Source organism: Cibotium barometz, chromosome 28, assembly GCF_041138505.1.
Source record: "Cibotium barometz isolate CiBa-2024 chromosome 28, ASM4113850v1, whole genome shotgun sequence".
In the NCBI taxonomy this organism is placed as follows: domain Eukaryota; kingdom Viridiplantae; phylum Streptophyta; class Polypodiopsida; order Cyatheales; family Cibotiaceae; genus Cibotium; species Cibotium barometz.
Genome location: NC_141073.1, coordinates 38,685,918 through 38,711,002, shown reverse-complemented (window position 1 = coordinate 38,711,002; position 25,085 = coordinate 38,685,918).

Genomic DNA, 25,085 nt, shown 5'->3' with positions numbered 1-25,085 from the left:
CTCTTCAGCACATATTCAATCTTTCCTTCTTCATCCATTGGCAGTGACTCATCAAAAATCTGACTACATGCAGAAGTGGCGGGAAGCTTTCTTAAGACTTTGTTATGGGCTACCTCACCTCCAAGAAGGAACTCTATGCATTCACCTAATGGAAGAGCAATAGAACACAACCGTCGTGGGATACTTACCAGTGCTTCGATCTTGGGTCTCTTGAGGCCTCCAAGCTCGCATGTAAAGCTCCAAACTCCAAGCTCCACCTCCCCACTGTCACTGTGGAGTCGTTTTCATACAAGCATAAACACACAACATGAAAGAGGCACAATGCTAGGATGCTCTCAGTCCTCACTCTCTCACAAATCATAAGGGGAGAGCTCTCAATAGCACAAAGGGGACTGTGTTCTTTTCATTATGAGAAAATGCCTTATATACAATTGGCCCTTATTCACACTTGGGTGCTCAAAACTTACTACCTAGGACTTGGGTGGCCAATATCTCATAATGTACAACCTTTATAGTGCCTTTGCATGACACTTATTAGTGTCCTCAATTGAGGACACTAATAGTGCCTTTGCATGGCACTTATTAGTGTCCTCAATTGAGGATCATGTTGTTAATCTGAATGGGATTAACATTTTTCCCTTCTTAATGTAGGTTTTGTCCTCAGAACCTATTACCGAGGTTGAAAGACCTCATGATTGAATTCATGTCGGTAGAAGTTGCATCTGGATTAGAGTTTTCGAAGTGTTGATAGAATGCCGAGTGGGACTTCCAGAAGCCGGTGTGTTGATCATGTCTTCAAATGTGAGATGCATATAAGCTGGAAGACATATTAAGCGGTTGTAATACAGCAACATCCCTCTGTCTGAAGGCCCTTGGTTCATATCAAACTGTAGATGCTGCGCTTCAAAGACATCATAAGGTTCTTTAGGTTGATCTACAAGTACCACCAATAACTTCATGAACCTAACACTGGCCACAATTGTAGGATCAGGTATTCGGTGCCAAGCCCTAATCCAGGTCAATAGTTGATGTCTTTGTTCTTGAATATTGCCAAATGTTGCTTAATTGAATATAGGAAAGTTATAGTAGATATGAGAGTCCCTGATTTTAGCGTTTTGGAACTCCAGTGGCGTCCGCCTTTGTTGGATAGGCATGTATAGTGGATCCACTCTCAGTGTTAGCGGCGCACTCATGTAAACTCTGTTGTATTTTGGCAGTGTTAAAAATTCTTGTCTCCATGTAGGTTGGACTCCAAAATTTGACTGTTGTGGTGCTTCTTCATTTGTGTCGATGATGGTGTATCCACCTTTGGTGTGCATAGGATGTCCCTTCCTCCTTCTATAACAATAGTTAATCATGAATGTGACCAGGCAAATTTCCAGCAAGTCAGAGAGATGAGGGTTCGCTAGCCTTGTGTGTTTTGAGACATTTGCTCACAATGTTCTTTCTCCTGCCAATGGAAGTAATTCTTCGAATTCCGGACGTGTGGCACAGAGAGGGTATGGTACATATTGTAGCCTTGTGGGTGTGACTACAAAATATGCTTCTGGTTGAATTTGGCGGTTGGGATCAAAAGGAGTAATCGGCATCAGCACTTAGCAAGTGCAGATATCCATAGACAAAAGATGCCTTGGAAGCTACCGACATGCCTAGGAGCTACTAGTACATGTCGATGACTACCAACGTGCCTTAGATGCTTCTATAGTGCATGCTGGGTAGTACTACCCAACATGCCTTGGTAGCACCCAGCATGCCTAGTCATGCATTGGAAGCTCCTAGTGCATGTCTGGTAGCTCCTGACATGCCTAGGTAGCACCTAGCATGCCTAGGCACGCCGGTAGCACCCAGCATGCCTAGGGAGTTACCGACATGCCTAAGTAACCACCGGCATGCCTACGCATGCATTGGAAGCTCCTAGTGCATACCGAGTGTAGCACTTGGCATGCCTACATAGCTACCAGCATGACTTGGAAGTTGTTCGCTTTCCTAGGTCGCTACTCGCATGCCTAGGTAGCACCCAACATGCCTTGGAAGCTACCAACAAACCTAGATTGCACTCAACATGCCTAAACCCTACATTGACATGCCTAGGTAGCACCCGCCATACATTGGAAGCCACCGGCATGCCTAAGTAGCATCGGGCATGCCTTGGAAGCTATCAGCATGCCTAGGAGCTACTAGTGCATGTGGCTAGCTATACCAGCATGCCTTGGAGGCTCGTAGTAGTGAGTGTCGAGTAGAACCGAGCATGCATTGCAAGGTCCTAGTGCATGCTGGTAGCATCGGTGGAAGGTACCAGCATGCAGTGGAAGCTACCTAGGAATATCGGCATGCCTTGGTAGTACCGAACATACATTAGAAGTTCCTAGTGCATGTCGGGTAGAACCTCGAATGTATTGGAAGGTATCAACATGTTGGTAGCACCCGCCATGCTTTAGAATCTCTGTGCATGTGAGCAGCACCCAAAATGCATTAGGAGCTACTAGTGCATGTTGATAGCTATCTGGAATGCCTTGGAAGCTCCTGGTGCATGGTGGGTGGCACATGGCACACCTAGATAGCACCCAACATTGCATACATTAGGCTTATGCATATGGCTAATGTATAGGCCTCATGCATATGGCTAATGCATAAGTCTCATGCATGAGGCTTTTTCATATGACTAATGCATAAGCTTCATTCATTAGCCTCGTATAATTATAAATGCATGAGTCATATGACCACCTCTTGAGAGATGCATAGCTCTCTAAAGGCTAATTAATAGAGGCTTATGGCTAATGTAAAAGCTTTATACATGAGGATTTGTGCACAAGTGTCATGCATGTGGCTTCTTCATAAGCTTCATGCAAAAACATTACGTATAAGCCTCATGCACATGAGGCTTATGCATATGGCCTTATGCATATCGCTAATGTAAAAGTCTCATGCATGAGGCTTATGCACGAGTGTCATGCATAAGCTTTATGTATTAACCTCATGCATGAGGATAAGGCATATGGCTACCTCTTGACAGAAGCATATCACTCAAACATGCTATCCATGCGTCATGAAAAAAATAACAAACTCTAATCTTAAAATCCCTAAAATTTACAAACCCTATAAAACATGTAAAACCATAAAGAGAGGAAACATAAAAGAAAGAGATCTCTTCCCTTATGAGGCTTGTATATGTGGATAACCTACGAATTCAAACCAAATTAAGAACAAAAATTATTAGTAAACCTAATCCTATCCCTAATAGAAAGCATATATAGAACCCTAATTTGAATAGAAATATTAAATGAAAGCTTTTACATAACATAGAGACCTTATTGAAGCTTTTTTTTCATTGTCATTGAAGCTTAACACTAACCCTAGATTCTATATACTGTTAGGGTTAAGCTTTAATGAGAAGAAAAAAAAGAAAAGAAATACTTAAAAGAGAGAAAAAAGAAGGAAAATACTCACGAGAAAGCTTTCATGGAAAGCGTGTTTGCATAGGAGATAAAGCTAAAGTGAAGAAATACCTTGCTTGAGCTTGAGGAAGATAGGGTAGGAGAGGAGTACTTGGCATCCTTGAGTTCATCAAGAAGGTCATCCACGTGGGGTATAGGAAATCTATTCTTGATGGTGACCTTGTTGAGATCACAATAATAAATACACATATGGAATGTCCCATCTTTCTTCTTCACTAAAAGTACGGGTGAAGCAAATGGTGATTGGTTGGGTTCCACCCATCCTGTATCCAAGAGCTTCCTCATCCTTTTTCACCTTAAAGAGCCTATATGGAGGCCTGTTTGATGGCCACCTTTTCATTTGTCTCAATCTTAATACCATTCCAATACACCTTAGAGAGGCTATATGGAGGCCTGTTGACCTCCTTAGATATAGGATGAATTCCACCCATCTTGTATCCAAGAGCTCCCTAACTTGCATTGCCGCCTCATCCTTTTTCACCTTAGAGAGCCTATATGGAGGCTTGTTGATGACTGCCTTTGCAGAACAAAGATCCCCTCAATGTGACATACCCTTCTTCATGCATAAAACTCATGAAACGTCTTTGTGAAAATTCATGTTAAACGTGTCATGTGCATAGCCAATTACAACCCATCACAATGCCTATTAGCCCCATGTCCATCACAAGTAGATAAAACTTTCAGGTGTATTCATTTGAGAACATGACATTCACCTCATTGCAAACCATTCTACAACGCTCGTTTGCTCCATTTTCCACTTGAACCATATGCAAGGAAGACAAGTCCATAGGATACAACTTGAGGTTGCCCAATGATTTTTGGTTTTACAAAACAATGTGTGCTATCCACTAACACATGTGCCACCCTTCCATTTATTATAGCCTTGAGTCTCAAGGTATTCAGTACTCTTACAACCAGCATCATCATTACTGTGTGAACACAAGGTATCATTACACTTCAATGAATCTATAACACAAAGTAGTGGGTAATCCATCATCATGACTCTCACTACTTTGAGCTCCACCAAGAGCAAAAGTAAACTCCCCACCACTAGGCTCATAATCAATCATTTTCATCATCATTCTCATTGTAACCCACAAAAGTTTCTACATCATTATCAAGTACCTCATCTTCGTGTTTCTTGATAATCATACTTGAGGAATTCTTTGCCTTGCATGTTTTGTAGTGATAATTGCTGTACTTCTCTCGACACGTGAAGCATAAGTCTTTTCTCTTATGCTCATTTATGCAATCGTCCTTGATCGCATTACTCTTTGTCACACCACTTGAAGGCTTTCTATCCCAACTTGATCCCTTGGATGAGGCATTCCAAAATATTAATTTTGGCTTTGTATATATCTCCCATAAACCGTAGGGTATCTTTGAATCGAATCTCCCATTGTAGAGCTATTTGGACCTTTGTATTGCCAATTGTGAGTATATTTCTCCTCATATTTCTCATCCAACATTATAGCTTCTTTGAGAGATAGAGGTCTTTGGGCATTTACATTTGCACCAATGCTAGCCTTTAAACCCTTGATAAACTTGATCATTTGGTACTTCTCACTCACCCCTGCTACATGCCAAAATACCATTGGTATTTTATAAATACCAAATTTTTAGGATTTCTAAAAATAATTTCTAGAATATTCCTTATTGAGCATTAGGAACCGATGTGAGTACTCCTTTACACTCAACCCTCTTTGTTACAAATCATTACAAGCACCAATGACCTTCTTGTTGTGCAATTCTAATGTCAATGCATCCCTCGTCTCATCTTTAAAATTTTTCCAAGTAGTGGCCTTGTAACCATGAGAAAAAATGTGTCTCCACCAAGTGAGAGCATATTATTCAAGGTGAAGAGTTGAAAAAGAGACCTTTTCCCTTTCACTCTGTAGATTGAGATGAAAGTATATATCCATCTTCTTGAGCTAGAAGTGCTTTCTCCTTTGAACTTGGTGAAAATCACTTTGACCTTTACCCCATTAAATTCATCTCTTTAAAGTACATATCCATCTTTTTGATCCATTATTAAAATCTTCATTGGAAGTTATTCATACTTTGAACTTGGTGAGAACAACTTTGTCCTTTACCCCTTTAAATTCATCCCCGTGTATCCTTGCAGGAGACTTCCTATTATCCCAAGAGCCATCCTTATGTGAGAAAACATTGCTACGGGCAAACTAGGTAATATTTTCTAAAAATGAGAGACATTTAGCATCTTTCAAAGATTCCATTAAAAAAAGACAATTTAAAACCTTTTTTGGAAAGTGCTCTATGCATGCATACAACACCGCCTAAAAATGACAATATTTAGGACACCCTACATATTTCTTTCAAAAAATGAAATGGAAAAAAAGACTTGGTTTTGTTTACTTTTTGAGATAACAACTGAAAATCTAATAATAAATTTTAAAAAATGTACCAAAATAGAGACCATTTTTCATTGCCATCTTCGATATAGAAAAGAAATTAATACAACTCTAAAAAAGGAGCTATTTTCTAGACATACAATGCATGGCATAGTTATGGATCCTCATCATCACTACTACTTATACCATCACCATCACTAGTTGGTGTGCCTTCCCCTAAAGAGGAAGATGAGGCATCCTCTTCATCACTATGCACAAAGACATTTTTTTCTTCTATGTGTACACCTGAAGCTGACTCCTTGGGTTTGATGTTAGGTTAGCACACCTGAGATGTGTTACCAAGCTCATAGTTATATTGAAGAAAGGGATATTCTCTTGTGAAATAGAAATGGTTGACTATCTCAAGTAACCTGCTTTTGTGATGAGACTAAAGTCATACACCAAAATATGTACCTCATCAAGTGGTAGTACACTAGTGCTAGTAGTGTTCTTTTCCCTCTTATGCTTGCCCTTTCCTTTTTTTGTATTTACCATTTCCAAGCTGTACTTTCCCTCAAATGCATTGGCATCATGTGTTGCTCTCATCCAATTCACTATTAGTGACAATGTATGCTCGTCAATTTCACGTTTATTAGTAGCTATCACCTTGCCAATCCAAAATGGATGTTTTAAAGAAACATCCTTAGTTATGGTAGCAACAAGGGTACTCTCCTTTATGTCTTGTGGAGGTCTTGTGGATGACCACTCCACATATCTTCAAGTCTTTTTTACCTTTCTTTTAATCATTTGGCTCATGTGTACATCTCTCTTTCTTCCCCATGAAGAAGTTTATCGATCTCTATTGGAATTGGTGCTGTAGAATAAGTGGTTTTTCCAGTAATGGTTGGCCATTGAAATTAACTAGCTAGATTCTATGAGTTATTGATATACCTTTCAAGTATTTCTTCTTTTTTTTCAAAAATTTGTCCCATCATTCTACATCTAATTACTCTCTTGCATAATGGTTTGCCTTGTCTATTAGTGATCTTCTCTCTCTGCAATGCATTTTTGAAAGTCCATAGGTGACGACCTGCTGCTGCTGCCTGTCTTGCCTCTTTTGCTTCCTTTAAGATTTCCAAGGGTGCCATTTATGAAGCCTCCATAGTCGTGTCTAGAGTAAATTTCTAAACTTTAAGGCCACCTGAAGGAAGCCACTCTCCATCAGTAGAGAAAATCTTTCCATACAATAAAGTATGTCCACTTTCTTCTTTAAGCTTAATTAGAAAGGCATGTTGATGACTTAGATCATTCAACTTCTCTAAGCACCTCCCTTTTTCTATCCTTGTGTCCCATTAGCAAAAAACTTGAAATCTATTTCCTCCTTCAAATGCTCTGGCTTGGTGTGTAAGCTTTTTCTATAAGTGTCATCATGGTCAGAAAAGTAAAGGCATTGTGTGGCGATATATTTTTCTTGCAAATATGCTAAAACATCTAATCAATATGGTCATGAGTGTGACCCACAAGGAGAAAATTCACTTTAAATTTCTTAAAAACTGTTGAAATTTGAGCATAATGATGAGCTATGGTGGATCATACACTAGAATCAACATCATTAACAAAGTGATTAGCAAATGATTAAGATGTAATTAGTGAATAATTAGCAAATAGATTAATATAGGCATGGATACTCAAAAACCAGCAAATTCTCATTAGGGCTATGCCTCAATTTATAGAGTTTACATCAAGCATCAAATCCCATTGATTTCTCCATGATTCACTCCCAGAATATCTCCACCTTTTGCCTGATTCTCTCCACCTCTTCTCTTCATGCTACTTTGGGAGATATTTTCCATGAATATCTCCCAAAGTAGCATGAAGAGAAGAGGTGGAGAGAATCAGGCAAAAGGTGGAGATATTCTGGGAAAAGAGAAAATATCTCCCAAAGTAGCATGAAGAGAAGAGGTGGAGAGAATCAGGCAAAAGGTGGAGATATTCTGGGAGTGAATCATGGAGAAATCAATGGGATTTGATGCTTGATGTAAACTCTATAAATTGAGGCATAGCCCTAATGAGAATTTGCTGGTTTTTGAGTATCCATGCCTACATTAATCTATTTGCTAATTATTTACTAATTACGTCTTAATCATTTACTAATCACTTTGTTAATGATGTTGATTCTAGTGTATGATCCACCATAGCTCATCATTATGCTCAAATTTCAACATGGTATCAGAGCCATGCCTAGAATCAATTAGGTTTATGAGCCCATTAGTTAATTAATTAAGATTAGTAGATAATTAGCAAAAAATCAATTTTTTAGTGAGCTTTTCACTTCCCCCTTCACCCCCAGCGAGTGGAGGACTCCATTCTCCTTGCACACATAACATTAGGCTAAGCCCTTTTAGGTACTTATAGTAGACTCATAGGGCTACACACAACTCAAATCTTGTGGCCCAATTCAGCGCAGAACGCTAGGTGTACTAGGATTATTCACTTGAGGGGAGGTGTTGAAAAATACAAGTGAATAGGGTGTGTGCGAGAACAAGCTCTTGGGATAGAGGCTGTAAAAGAGAAGATGTAATTGTGAAAGAACCTGTGAAAAGGTGAGAAGAATCTACTGGGAGAGAATAAAGGGTAGCATGAGAGAATTTAGGAGTGTGAAGATATTCAGGGAGATATTCAGGGAAAAGAGAAGAGGTGGAGAGAATCAGGCAAAAGGTGGAGATATTCTGGGAGTGAATCATGGAGAAATCAATGGGATTTGATGCTTGATGTAAACTCTATAAATTGAGGCATAGCCCTGATGAGAATTTGCTGGTTTTTGAGTATCCATGCCTACATTAATCTATTTGCTAATTATTCACTAATTACGTCTTAATCATTTGCTAATCACTTTGTTAATGATGTTGATTCTAGTGTATGATCCACCATAGCTCATCATTATGCTCAAATTTCAACAAAAACCCCTAAGGAAACTAGCATGCTTAGGTATCCAAGAACTATTTGTTTCTTATAGTGCTATCTAGCTATAATATAATATTCTTGGCAATGCACCTTGCCAATTAGATATCACATGATGAATGATTGTGATGGTTATATTTGAGTCATTATGGATATTTGGATATGTGAAAAAAAACCTTAGGTGAACTTGGCTATTATATACAATGCAACCAACCAATTGTTTTTTGCACAAGTGTGTCTTTTGTAGTATCCTTAGGCAACCTAGCAAACTAAGGAAAGCAAGTTTTTTTCTAGTCCATTCCATCAATAACTAGCCTAAGATACTTTTATAGAGATGAAAAACACTTTCCTTTGTGGTCCATTGCATTCCTTATTTCATTTTCTTTCTCTTCCTTATGAATCCTCAAAGCATTCTTGACTATCCTTAGCTCATTTGGATCAAGTCTTACAAGCCCTCTTCTAGTTTTTAGCTTTGCACACACACTCCACACACCAATTCAAACTTTTCATGGGATGGTCACATTGCAAAATAATATTTTCCATAGCTTGGTAAAATAAGAGTAGCTTTGTATACTATTCTTCTTATGTTGTCACAACAAATCTATAATGAGAATACTTCTCACCTTGTAAAATTGTCAGATAAGTTAAACCTGCCTATTTTGTAGATATGCATTCTACATGATACTTAAAATAACAATGAAGCCATGTGAAAGAAAATTTTCCTCATTGAACCTATGGATAATAAAGGATACAAAGGCTTTGTTTTATCCCATTGTTTGGTCTTGCACTTCACTCTCTCAAGCCATACATTTCCAAGATTGAAAGTAACCTTAGGCTATCCTACATACCAAATCAGAGCTAAGGCTATATTGAAATCATGAGGGGTTTACAAGCCATATCTTATGGTATCACATGAGTGTAAGGGAGAGGGGTTTTTGGAAAGGGGGGATTAAGCTTATAAGCTAGGGGGTGAGGGCGATTTATGGTGGAGGGGGGAGGGAGGGAGCAAGGGAGAATGAAAGTAGGGGTTTCATTTCTTCTTTAGTTTACAATATGTGATCTAGTGGTGTAGTTTAAAAACTTGATTAGTTTACTGTTCTTTTAAGTTGGCCACACATGGAACAATTTTTGGAGAGTACATGTAGGTCTTTGTGCTTCTAGCACTTACATCCATGTTACTTATCGTAACATAAATGTCTACTATTTGACTTTTAAACCTTAAATAGGGGTTACTTGAATTTTATAATTGGGACTCATATTATTAGAAAGGGCTATATTTTAATTGTTAGAGAAACTTAAATAAGGGATTTTTATGAGTTTCATGCACACAGGTAATGTCCCCTTTCTATGGAAAGTGAATTCCTCAGGATTCAAATTTGCCATGCAAACAAGGTATTGATAGCCCACTAAGAAGTGCATCTTTCTCTCCACTACTAATGTTAAAATAGCATGTTCATAATGTGTTTAACGTCTGCAACTCAAACGTTTATAGACATTGTTGCTTGAAACGTTCTGTTTTAACCACATCACTTAATTGTCTATCTGCACATAAGAATGCTTTTTGCTTCGCTTAATTGTCTTACCTTGATACATTGGAGGATGTCAATATCTCAATGGTATCCAAGGAATCATGTTCATCTCACTACCATCATTTGTTGCATGTTGTGGTGTGGAGGCTTTACTTGGAGAAGAAAAGGAAGGACTCCTTATTCTCATAGCTTCATATGATGTAAAAGATAAGCCTAGTGATTGCCCTTGGCTTGGAGATTCCACATCTCTGTCTCTATTTTGAGTTTTTAAACCCTAGGAGACAAGGAATAGGATGATAATGAGATACCTTTTAAATGTGATGCAATGGTATGGGATGATCTCCCACCCACTTGTGGAGGGGAAATGACCAATATAATGTCTCTCCGCATGGCTTCCTCCTTGGCTAAAAAATAAGAAATGAGGACCTAATAGCCCATGTTCTCATCATATAGAAACTCATTAAATTTAATACATAATTAAGGTGGCACTTTATTAAGATACCCTAGAATTAAAACTTTAAATATCTACTATTTTTGGAACTATAAGGCTACATAAAAAGTTGAGATGTGCATTTAGTCACCTCGCATTGTGTGAGTGAGAGAGATAATGAAAGACAAAGAACAATATGTTGGCACACAATACACAAAGCAACAAGGAGACCAATTGTTACTTTCATGTCCCACCCATGGCAAGGTACACAAAATCTTGATCCTTAGAAAGATTCCATGAAGACTCCTTTTTCTTCTTATCATTGAAAATCTTTATTTATGGTGGTAATATAAAATTCTTAATACTTGCTTGAACCTATACAAAATTTTAACTTAGATTTTAGGAAAACTATTATAGAATGTACTTATGTCTACAGGTGAGAAAAAATTTAATAATAACAACTAGATGGAAATAAATCTTAAAAGATCAATAAAGAATATTTTTCTCAAAAGTCAGTTCACACAAAAAATGGACACAATTCTAGTGTTTTTTTATAATAGGAGAGCAAACACATGATTTTTAAAAATTGTTTATGTACACAAAGTTAATATATTACATCAACTTTGGCATAGAAACGTGATGTTGTGCATTGAACTGATATACACAACATTAAGTTTGTGTGAAAAAGTTGATATAATGCATCAACTTTGCATACACAAATAAATTCTTTACATCCATTTTTTAAAGACTATGTTTGTGTATGTAAAGTTGATGCAATGCATTAACTTAAAATAGAATTATTTATGTATAAAACTTGATGCATTGCATCAACTTGTTTCTATATAAAAAGTTAATGTATTGAAATAACTTTTTCACACAAAATTGATGTTTTGTATCAAGTTGATGCATAACATCAAGGTGGCTTGGCAAAGTTGATACAATGTATCAACTTTAAGAAGATGCACAACATCAAGGTGGCCTAGCAAAGTTGTTGCAATGTATCAACTTTAAGAAGATGCACAACATTAAGGTGACTTGGCAAAGTTGATGTAATGCATCAAATTTAAGAAATGTTGTTTTTGTATGCAAATTTAATGCATTTCATCAAATTTATTAAGAAAACAATATATGAAAAGCTGATGCATTGTATTGATGTTTCCATGCAAACTTGATGTTTTCTATTGAGTTGATGTAGAACATCAAGTTGATGTAGCAAAGTGGACGAACTGTTTTCTATTGAGTTGATGTAGAACATCAAGTTGATGTAGCAAAGTGGATGAACTATTTCAACTTTAAGAAAATTTTGTTTGTGTATGCAAAATTGATGCAGTGCATTAACTTTGCCACACAAAGTAGAATTTGATGTTGTGCATCAACATTGCATACATAAACAAAATTTTAGAAAGTGGATGCATTGTATCAACTAAGCCTTGTAGACTTTATGTTGTGAATTTAGTTAATATACAACATTAAGTTGGTGTGGCAAATTTGATGAAATGCATCCACTTAAGAACTTTGTGTATGCAAAGTTGATGCATTGTATCAACTGTTTCACACAAAGTAGGAGTTGAGGTCTATCTGATGGTGCATTTATAAAACCATGAGTTCTCCTTGGGGTTACATAATATGTTGTTGTATTTTTCCTAGATCTCCTTGGAACTTGGAAGAGACATAGGTTCATCCTCCTTTTGATTCTCTTCTTAATCTTCATCAATAGAGGATGGTGATAAAGCTAAAAAAATCTCTTTTGGGTGAAGGATTAAGATGTCGTAGTATCCTGGGAAGGAAAAGTGGCAATTGTCCCAAAACATGATTGAGTTTGATTTTGTACTTCTTTCTCTACTTGCAAACAGCATCCAGCATTGTGTAGGCTTGACACTTGTAGCACCATCTCTCTTCTCATATTGTGAAGCCTCCACTTGTTGGAGGAGGATTTTTTTCTAGGTAAAGTAGCAGCTTGGGCTTCCTTTGTAGTTTTTTTAGAACGTTCCTTTCTTGTCTTCTTTGTAGCAAGTATTTGAGGAGGTGAATCGAATCCTAGAGACTCAATGGTGGGCCTCTTAAAGAACTTCTTCATATCTTCACCCCTACTTTATAGATATAAAGAAATAGATTTACCAAAACAATTATTAGTTGGTTCAAACAATCAAATCCAACAAAATTCAATAAGGTGGAGCTAACCATTAAAGTGAGCCACAACAAGGCTATCACTAGTAGTAGATTAAAAAAAAACATGCATAAAATATATCAAAAGAAGATTCTACAACAAGAAAAGGAAATCAAAAGACATTAAAAGTGCAAAAAAAAAATCTACTTCTATACAATCCAAAAAGAAAAATTTAAGAATGAATTTAAAAAAACTACTTTTTGTAGCAAAAAGGACACAAGGAGGAGAACATTGAAAGAGGACTTACATTATTGTAAAGGAAAAACCAAAGGGAGAGATGAGAAGGGATAAATCGGTGGGCTTAAATTTTGATGCACCACATTGATATGGTTGCTAGGTCACTGAGGGTAGAGGAGAAGGAATAAGAATTGTTCTTAAACTTTGGTTTACGTGCAAACATGATGCACTACATCGTGTTCAAGGAAATTGGATGCATTAGAATGAAATCAAGTAAAGGAAAAACTAAAAAGTTTGAATGGAGACTAAGATCTTGCCTTAGATGAAGGTCAACTTCTCTTCTATTCACCATATTTGCCACAACAGATTTCAGTAGAGTCACAACATGGTATAGAAAATATACAAAAGCAGTGTAGCATGAAATCAAGAAAAGATATGACCGATGTGTAGAAAAAGGGATAATAAGAAGATATACACAAGAAATAAAGTGTCCAAGGAGAAAGTGATTGTTCTTTGGGATGAAGTGCTTTTAGGGCTATTTTACTAATAAAAAATGTTACTTTTGAATTATTACATCATGATTAGTATTTCTAGCATGCTTATGTAAGCAAAAAACGTGATGCATAACATCAAGTTTACATAGAGAAGTTGATGAAGTGCATCAACTTTATGTACGAAACTATGCTTTTTTAGGCTCTAAAATAGTGGTTGTCTCACACAGCCACCATGCAACTTTTTTGGGCTTGCGATCACTACATGAATACTAATTACACTATCAACAAATAGGTGGAAAAAACCAGTTAGGTTTTACTATAACAGTCCACTCCTCGGATCCCCTAAGAAGAGGGCATGCCCCCCCTTCACCCCCTCGCTATGCACCCTATCAAGTGCCTATAAGTTGTTTGGTAAGTTGTTGGTCCGACTCTGCAAGGTGACCGTGCCTCCAGATATAGCTCTTCTACGTTCAGGTTTAGAAGTAACTTACCACACATGCATGTAGCCAAACTAACAATGTGCTAGCTTAATAAAAAACCATTTCATATGCATGCCTTGAAAAGTAAAGAGTGAGTCATGCATTGCTTCAACTTTACCACAAAAACTTTATGATGTGTATCAACTCGATGCATAATATCAAGTTTTTGTGCAAAATATGATGAAACTTTGCAGCATAATGTTTTTTAAAGTTGATGCATTGCATCAACTTGATGCACAACATCTTACTAAATTAAGTCAAGTTTTTAGTTGTTCATTTTTTATCTTCTTGATATAAATGAAGTATTTATATTTTCTATGCATGTGGCTTACAGCCATAAAGTTTATATGAAGATGCAAGAGGTCATGATAAAAAGCTAAATTGCACCACTCGGGATGATGTACGTGTAGAGTATCCCTAGTCTAGCTCTCAGGCAATTTTAAAAGATTTTTTCTTGTCCTTCAGAGATTGGGTGATATTCTTTTGTTTTTATATTAAAGATTCAAATGTGATGGTATGCTAGTATTATTGTTACATTTTAAGAAATCAGCTGTAAGATTCCTCCCCAGCCTCTCAAAATGTCCAGCATCTTCCCCCTGTAATCAATTCCCTCTTCAGAAATATAAGAAATCTCGTCTCTGCCTGTTTTGACATAGAGAGAGAGAATATTAAAATTTTGAATATTTTTAGATCTCATCTTATTAAAATAAGTTCCCCTGAAACAGAAATTCAAAAAGAACTTTCCAATGTGCAATTAGAATTAATTGGAAAGGGTCTAGATTTTCAAAAAAAAATGGATTATGGTCCAATTAAGGTTCCTATGGACCAATAAGATCAATCCATGTGTGGGGAGGAGATAAATCCAATTTTGTAAAAGAAGATACCCAAAAATGAGTAAATGCTCACATAACATGAAGAGTTGACTATGTACAAGGTTTATTAGTAAGAAAACATTAAAAATATGAGATATTTTGGGTATAATGATTCCATTTTGACACATATGTAAGGAAGGGGAGTCCCTTCAATGCTCACATAAGATGAAGAGTTGAATATGTACAAGGTTTATTAGTAAGCAACTATGAGCAATATTAAAATATGAGATATTTTGGGTATAGTAATTCCATTTTTGACACATATGTAAGGAAGGGGAGCCCCTTTAATGAGGCGCCTACTTCACATGTGCAAATTGAGTTTTAAATCATCAAAAATTGAGATATTTCATCTCTCCTCTCTCCTAATTCAAGTCGTTGCAAAAAGTTAGCTCAACTGACCTAAAAATGGTCAAAAATTGACCAAACTGAATTGGAAAATTCTAGAATCAATTTGTTTGGTTAGGAGCTCACTTTTTTCTATAAATAGAGTCCTTCCCCTTTGATTGAAACTCAATAATGTTTATGCATTGTTACTCTATTTCACCTAAGTCAAGAACTGTGGATTTATTAATAATTCACTAGTTTTTGACATTTTCCTCTTCCAAAGATTGGTTGGCCACTCTTGTTCAAACAAGAGTTGAACCCTCAAACCATCAAGCCAAAGGAAAGCTTTCAAAGTCATTAGTAAGTTGGTGATTCTTCTTTTCACTTACTTTATGGTTTTATGACTTTAAATGGTTTTTATGCTTTATGTCTTCTCTAAAAATGTTATGCTTCATTACAAAAAGGCAAATTTCCTCTCTTCTAACAAAACCAACCATTCTCTATCCTAGGTGAATGGTTAATTGATTAATGTCAAGTTTTTATAATGATTATTTTATTATAAAAGTGTTACTTTTAGCATAATTGAATTTCATGCATAGAGGTATGCATAAAAGATGATTATTTTATTATAAAAGTGTTACTTTTAGCATAATTGAATTTCATGCATAGAGGTATGCATAAAAGATGATTATTTTATTATAAAAGTGTTACTTTTAGCATAATTGAATTTCATGCATAGAGGTATGCATAAAAGATGATTATTTTATTATAAAAGTGTTACTTTTAGCATAATTGAAATTCATGCATAGAGGTATGCATAAAAGATGAATATTTTATTGTAAAAGTGTTACTTTTAGCATAATTAAATTTCATGCATAGAGGTATGCATAAAAGATGAATATTTTATTGAAAAAGTGTTACTTTTAGCATAATTGAATTTCATGCATAGAGGTATGCATAAAAGATTATTATTTTATTATAAAAGTGTTACTTTTAGCATAATTGAAATTCATGCATAGAGGTATGCATAAAAGATGAATATTTTATTGAAAAAGTGTTACTTTTAGCATAATTGAATTTCATGCATAGAGGTATGCATAAAAGATGATTATTTTATTATAAAAGTGTTACTTTTAGCATAATTGAATTTCATGCATAGAGGTATGCATAAAAGATGAATATTTTATTCAAAAAGTGTAATTCCTACTAAATTGAATTTATGCATAAGAAGATGCATAAAAGATAAATTTTTAATTCAAAAGTGTCATTCTCATCTAAATTGAATTTATGCATAGGAAGATGCATAAAAGATTGAATTTTAATTCAAAGTGTCATTCTCATTTAAAATGAATTTATGCATAGGAAGATGCATAAAATTTTGATTTTTATTTCGAAAGTGTTAATCTCCTTAAATGGAATTTATGCATAATAGATGGGTAAAGAAATCTTATATCAAATATAAGAATTCTCTTGTATTCTATAAATAGATATGAGAAATGATAGGATATGATAAGATGCATATGAGATGTGATAGGATGTGATAAGATGTGTATGGGATGAGGTAAGAAGTGTATGTGATGGGATAAGATGTATATGGGTTGTGATAGGGCGAGAATAGATGTGATGTAAAAGAATAGATGTGAAGGCATATGTGGATGTATAAATGTGGATGTGGAGGTGTGCATGTAGATGTGGATGTATGAATGAGGATGTGTGGATGAGAATGTGGATGTGGATGAATGGATGTAGATACGGATGTGGATGTATACATGTAGATGTGGATGTATGCATATAGATATGGATGTATGGATGTGATTGTGCATGTAGATGTGGATGTATGAATGTGGATGTGGAGGAATGCATGTAGATGTGAATGTATGAATGAGGATGTGTGGATGTGAATGTGGATGTGGATGAATGGATGTAGATACGGATGTGGATGTATACATGTAGATGTGGATGTATGCATATAGATGTGGATGTATGGATGTGAGTATGCATGTAGAAGTGGATGTATGAATGTGGATGTGGATGTATAGACGTGAATGTGGATGTGGATGTGGATGTATGGATGTGAATGTGGATGTGTATGTATGGATGTATGCATGTAAATGTGGATGTATGAATGTGGATGTGGGTGTATGGATGTGAATGTGGATGTGGATGTGGATGTATGGATGTGAATGTGGATGTGGATGTGTATGTATGGATGTATGCATGTAGATGAGGATGTATGAATGTGCATGTAGATGTGGATGTATGAATGTGGATGTGTTTGTATGGATGTATGCTTGTAGATGTGGATGTATGAATGTGGATGTGGATGTATGGATGTGAATGTGGATGTGGATGTGGATGTATGGATGTGAATGTGGATGTGTATGTATGGATGTATGCATGTAGATGTGGATGTATGAATGTGGATGTGGATGTATGGATGTGAATGTGGATGTATGGATGTGAATGTGGATGTGGATGTGGATATATGGATGTGAATGTGGATGTGTATGTATGGATGTATGCATATAGATGTGGATGTATGAATGAGGATGTGAAAATGGATGTATGCATGGATGTGTATATAGAATAATGAATGTGAATGGGTATGGGAATTAATGTGTCGTCGATATGAGTGAATGGATGAGAATGAGTACATATGAATGGAATGTGGAATAAGTAATGTGGATTGAGGAGGTATAATATGGAAAGACGGAGTTCGATATAGAAACTGTATTTTGTGACCTGTTTGGAAATGACTGTTTTATGTCAAGAATGCTCGGGAAGCAATTTGACCGTCTTGTGGATTAAGGTCATGGAGACCTAACTGATAAAGTTGCAACTGCTAACGGAGAGTCAATGGAGGACGTCTCACGTAGCAAGGTCGGTCGAGGTCTTGACCAGCCTCGGTTCGATTTAAATGGTGAGCTTCCAGTACGGTGGATGAGGGACCAAGGAAGCGGCCTATGAGTGAAGCGCTAGGTCACCTGCGAAGGATCCTAGAGGGTGCTGACCATACGGTGCTCGGACTCTGGGTCACCAAAGATACCCACACGTCCGTCGTGGAAGATATTGGAACAAGGAATAAGAGTTGTTTTCTGAAACCGGGCATGGATCTGGTTGATTGACCTTGCTGGTCCTCAACGGATGAGTCCATGGCTCTTTTATATGGATCTGTGGGTTGATCTTGCTAATCTTTCACGGAGATTCCATTCTGTTATCTGAATATATTGCCAGTTACTATGAGCTAGGAACTATGGAAAAGGCCCCTGATGAGTGAACAGGTGGTGAGCGTTCTGGTTACCAATGATGCCATAAGTACACCGATGAATGAATGACTGGAAATAAGGATTCAACCAGAGACTTTGAGGATTGTCATCAGCGACATAATGGTTTCATTAAAGGATTGTTTTAAAATTAGCTGATGCTGAGAAAAAGGCAATTTCATATTGGGTGTGTAAGTGGTGTGACTAGTTTTATGTTTGCATGAACTTCCAGCTAGGGGGCCTCGGAACTCTTTTCCTTGGTACTCGGGAAAAAACCTAATCAAATTCCTAATTGGATCCCATCACTACAGTGGTTGGACGGTTGGCTAACCCATGGGACTGGATGGGGTTAGGCTGGACTGATGGATCCGTAAATCGAGACTCAAATTTTGTTATTACGATAGATGAAGTAAATCTCGGATAGTAATTGTTCTATGGATAGGAATCAACGGCTGTGCCTCTTGATGGGGAAAAAAGCGTTGATCCCAATGATCCAAGTGCAAGTTTCTTCCTTGATCTGACCGAGTACCTTTATAGGTACAGTCGGATCAGTTTGATCAGTAATGGTCTTGACTACGTTAGAGTAAAGAGTTATCCTGGTGGAATCGCCCGTGCTTTCCGGGTAAAGAAAGTTTTTCTGGGTTCGGATTTGGATAAACCGACGGATTAGTCTCTTGTCCAGATATCCGTGGGCGAGGCCTCGAGAGTGTGGGACCCCTGGCCTGCGCAAGATGTGCTACTTCCGCTGCTAGCATCCGAATCCGTTGTGCGGTGGGGGACAGGGTACTCACATCAGCCACTTAATATTATATTCTTGTACATTAACTTTCTACTAACAACAACAGAAGTCTCCAACTAAAAAAGAGAAAAAGTCACTCTTTCAAGAGGAATCTGAGTGTCCACAAAAATTCCTTTTGCACCTTGAAAGAGATCATAGGTAAGAGAAATTAAGATGCCTTCTAAGAAACGCTTCCCAAAGTAAAGGAGATGAATTAGAAGAGTTTTTTCTTTCTAGACAGAAAAGTAAAGCAGCATCCTATTAAGTGAGTACAGTCTTGTTACTGCTGACATCCCATATGGTTTTAATATGATTGGGTCTAAAAATGATGAGAGATCATATATGTATCAAGAAACTCAAAAGATGTTACAAAATTTTGAAGTGGGAATATGTGGAGATTTGTGATCTTTCATAGCAGTAGCTAAGCTATATTCGTAAAGTGCAGCTCTGAGAAAAGAAGCACGTGGTTTGGAATCTCTTTGTTTGATATGATTTCAAGAACTTATTTTATTGGTTTCTTTTCATTATTATTCACACTTTAGATTTTTGTTTCACTAAATTTGATTGTAGGGTCAAAAAAAATATAGATCATGTTCCTAGTTTTCGTTTCAAAAGTTCCTTTGAAATGCTCACCATGGTTGGCTATTGAGATGACATTAAAAAAAGACATGTTAAAGCACATGTCAATGAATATGGATGCTCCAATGTGCTTTCTTTTCCCGCAGTAACTAGGAAATTAAGGCATGTGACTGAGTCCAAAGCCTTGGTGAATCCCTACCAGAAGCCTCAGTGCCGCTTGATTAATCGTTTGATTGATCTATTTTCTACATGCCAAATCATTGCATACTTGCTTTCTGGAATTGGTATATACTTATTCTTTCTTTAAAATAATCATATTCAAATATATAATTTCTTATTATTGACTGTGTGTTAGTTCTTATAATCATTTTTTAAAACTGTAGGTACCAGGGTAAAGAATAGAATGCCTCTATGAATATATAAGTATAGGTGGGTTGACAATTATTCCTCATCTATAAATCTTATAGAAAATGAGGTGAATAGTTTTAAAACGTTTCCTAAAATGTCCAAAATTGGGTGAATATTTTCTAAAACCCTTCAAATTGGACAAAATTTGGGTTAATGTTTTAAGATGTCGGGCGAATATTTTTACAAAAAAACCTCAAAAATAGGTAATTGGCAAATATTAGCCCCTATTTTTCCCTTTGCAGGTATGATTGTGACATGTGCAGCTAAGGGAAGAGAAATTATATTGCAGTTGAAAAGGATGAGGTCCAAGTAGCCTTTATTCCTATGTGTGTAAAGGGTGCTATAGAACTTCCACATGAAGATCAAGAGGTGGGAGCAGTCTCCATTTAGGGATCCGTCAATCTAACCTAACCCCATCCAATCCCATGGGTTAACCAACCGCCCAACCACTATAGTGATAGGATCCATTTAGAAATTTGGTTATGTTTTGCCCTGAGTACCAGGGAAAAGAGTTCCCAGGCCCCCTAGCCGGTGCTTCAAGCAAACTTCAAGATAGTCACACCACTTACACACCCAATATGAAATTTTTTGTTTCACAGATTGAGGTGTCTTTAAGATAATATTCTAATGAAACCATAGTATCGCTGATCATAATCCTCCAAAATATCTAGCTTGGATCCTAATTTTCAATCATTCCTTCATCAGTGTACCTACGGCATCATCGACAACTAGAACACTCACCACTTGTTCACTTAGGGGCCTTTTCAATAGTTCCTAGCTCATAGTACCCAAAAATACAATCACATAAAAAAAACAAGATGGACTCTCCATTGAAGATCAGCAAGATCAACCAACAGATCCATATAAAAGAGTCATGGACTCATCCGTTGAGGACCAGCAAGGCTAATCAACCAGATCCATACCAGAGTTCAGAAAACAACTCTAACTCCTTGTTTCATTTTCTTCCCCAACACACGCGTGGGTATCTTCAGTGACCCAGAGCCTGAGCACCGTATGGTCAGCACCCTCTAGGCTTCTTCTCGCAGGCTCCTTCTCGCAGGTCACCTAGCGCTTCACTCATAGGCCGCTTCTTTGGTCCCTCATCCATCGTACCTGGAAGCTCACCATTTAAATCGAACCGAGGCTCGTCAAGACCTCGGCCAACCTTGCTACACGCGAGACGTCCTCCATTGACTCTCCATTAGCTGTTGCAACTTTATCACTTAGGTCTCCAGGATCTCATTCACAAGATGGTTAAAATGCTTCCCCAGCATTCTTGACATAAAATAGTCATTTAAAAACAGGTTTCATAAATACAATTTCTAACAAACTCTCATCTTTCCACATTATTTCTCGTTATTCCACATTCTTCTACATCAATTCACATTGCTTATTCCACATCCACTCATATGTATTCCCATCGTGCTTCATCCATTCTCATCCAATCACACATCATATTACATCTCATCACATATATCCTCATTACATCACATCACAACATATCCGCATCACATCTCATCCATTCATATCACATCACATCCATCTATATTCATTCAGATCCACATCACATCCACATATCATAAAATCACATTCATATCTATTTACATCACTTCACATCCATTCACATCTACCCAAGTCCACATCACATCTCATCTCATCTATCCACATCATATCTCATCCATTCAATCCACATTACATCACATCCACATCTATCCATATCACATCACATCCATTCACAGCTCATGACATTCATGCACATCCATTCATTCATTCACATTCACATATATCCACATCCATTCATTCATTCACATGCATATCTGTCACATCACATCTCATTCTCAACCATTTATATCACATCACATCCTATCGCATATCATCAGATCTCATTCTCATCCATTTACATCACATCACATCTTTTCACATATCATTACATCTTATTCACATCTACATCCATTTACATCACATTGCATCTCATCCACATCTCATCACATTCACATCCACATCCATTTACATCACATCACATCTCATCACATCCACATCCACATCCATTTACATCACATCGCATATCATCCACATCTCATCACATTCACATCCACATCCATTTACATCACATCACATCTTATCCACATCTCATCACATTCACTCACATCTTATCACTTCACATCTTATCACATCGCATTCACATCTTATCCACATCTCATCACATTGACTCACATCTTATCACATCGCATTCACTCAGATCTTATCACATCGCATTCACATCTTATCCACATCTCATCACATTCACTCACATCTTATGACATCGCATTCACATCTTATCACATCGCATTCACATCTTATCACATCGCGTTCACATCTTATTCACATCGCATTCACATCTTCTCTTATCACATTCACATATCATCTAATCACATCACATCCATTTACATCCCATCACATTCGTTTACATTCATTCAGATCCACATCACATCTTATGACATCCAATTTTAGTACCGTTTTCTACTTTCGATACTGATAGGACTTTTCTAAGTTTTTGCCAATTGCTTGGCCTAGTTAAAGATACTTTTTCTCGATGGAAATTTTCATATTCTTTCTCGAATTTCTCCAGTGACTTATATTCAATATTCTTCTTTTGAGTAAAAGATTCATGGGATTTACAAAAATCAATTCTACCCATATTTTTCAATAAAACTAATAATGCTCAAAATTTCACTTTTGATAAATACTCATAATTTGAATTATGCCAAAAATTCATCTTTTACCATTTAATTACTTGGATCTCAAATATCATGGGAATTCCTCTTTCTGCATAAAAATAAATTTATCAAAATTTACTCTTTTCTCATAATCAATTAATTATGCATAATTACAAAAAAAGTATTTCTCATCAATATGATGAAATCATTCTTTTTGCATAGGATGTCGAATCCTAGAATATGGTAGGGAGTCCTCTTTTAGCATTATGCAAAAAAATAAGATATGTATTATTTTCTGAAAATTTTACCATAGCTTCGCTGCTATTACTGATAATTCTTAATTTTTTTCTAAAGAATAAAAGCTTATAAATGAAAATATGATAGTAGTTTCTCTTTTATGCTTAAAATAAAACTATGAATTTAAATCATAAAATTAAACATAACTATGATTATCTCCCTAGATTAAGCTGATTTCAACATTCCTCTTTTCCCAAATTGTTAGGATAATCCATTTCGCATTTAGAGTGAATTAGAGTAGTTTTTACCTACTCATAAACAATCTAAAAGAATTTATCATTATTTTAATAGTACAAAATCATGAAAATATCATTTCCTTAATCTCTACCTTATCAAGCCTGGAGTTTAGCTTTATCATTGAAAAGCATCCTTTTCCAAGGGATTTAGCCATAAAGATGGATATTCTTTTAAAGAGAGAGATTTACTTAAAGAAAGCATTACAATTTAAGCATAAAACTTAACTTAATGCTAATTAAACATTAAGAAACTTAGGGAAAGCTTGATTTGAATGAAAACAATCATTCTGAAAGTTTCTCAAGCTTGAGAGGGGTTGAGAAGAAGAAAGTTATTGAGAAAATTGAAGAAAATCATAAAAATTGATTTTACCTCCAAGTTTGGCTTAATTTTCTAATTGAAGTGAAGCCCCCGACCCATCAATTGGTCCACCAAGAGGAGAAGAGCAACTCCAAGAGTTGTTGTAGAGAGAGAGCTCTCCAAGCTCCCAAGAGAGAGGAAAATTTAAGGGTTAATAGAAAATATGATTATTTTAATATAATACTGGCATGGTATAGCTCTAGTATTTCATTACAAATGACTGAGGGTCTATTTATAAGTGAGGGAGGCCACTAACCAAGTCCAATTAGGTTCTAGAATTTTCTAGATTCAGTTTGACTCAATTTGGACAAGATTTGGATCAGTTTGGCTCTCTTTTTTATTTGGTTTGATCCAGGAGAGAGGAGAGATAAAAATATCACAAATTTTGTGAATTACAAACTCTTCTACACATGTGAAAGAGGCACCTACCTCAAGAGTCCCCCTTTCCTTACCAAGGTGTCAAAAATGTATCATTATTCTAAAATATCTCATTTTTTTAGTATTATCTCATAACTAATAAATCTTGTACTCAGTCATCTCTTTATCTTATGTGAGCATTTACTCATTTTTGGGTATTTTCTTTTATTCTTTTGGATTTATCTCATCCCAACACTTGGATTAATCCAATTAGCCTATTGGAACCTTAATCCAAAAATTCTGAAAATGTAGACCCTTAGGCTAAGGTCCCTTATACCATTTTCAATTAATTGCTAATGCACATTGGAAAGTTCATTTTGAACTTTTGTTTCAGGGAAATCCATTTTAGACACTAGAAGGATTTTTATATCCAAAGACATCTCAATGTAGGATTTTCTCTCTCTAGGCCAAAATAGGATAAAATAAGATTTTTCTTCTATTTCAGAGAGGGGAATAATTACAAGAACAGAAGGGGAGGTTCTTACACCTTTACACCTCAAGGGCTAGAGGGAGGAATCTTACATCCTACCCTACTTAAAAAACGTGAGATGTCCTCATCTCGCAGGTGGAGTATAATCTCTTTCATCTTCTTCCTCTTCAATCACTTCCAGCATCACTGCCTTGGAAGTGGATGGTCGATTTGGGAACATCTCTCTTTGACTTCCCCTATTCTAAGGCGGAGGTCTTGCATTACTTTGGATTGAAACTTAGGGTTGGTTAGAGGGTCTACCTCTAGGATTTCCGTGATTTTGACGGAAAGGCCCGAACCTGATTACTCTAGAAGGAAGGAGCTAGAGTCTGGAATCTTGGTCTC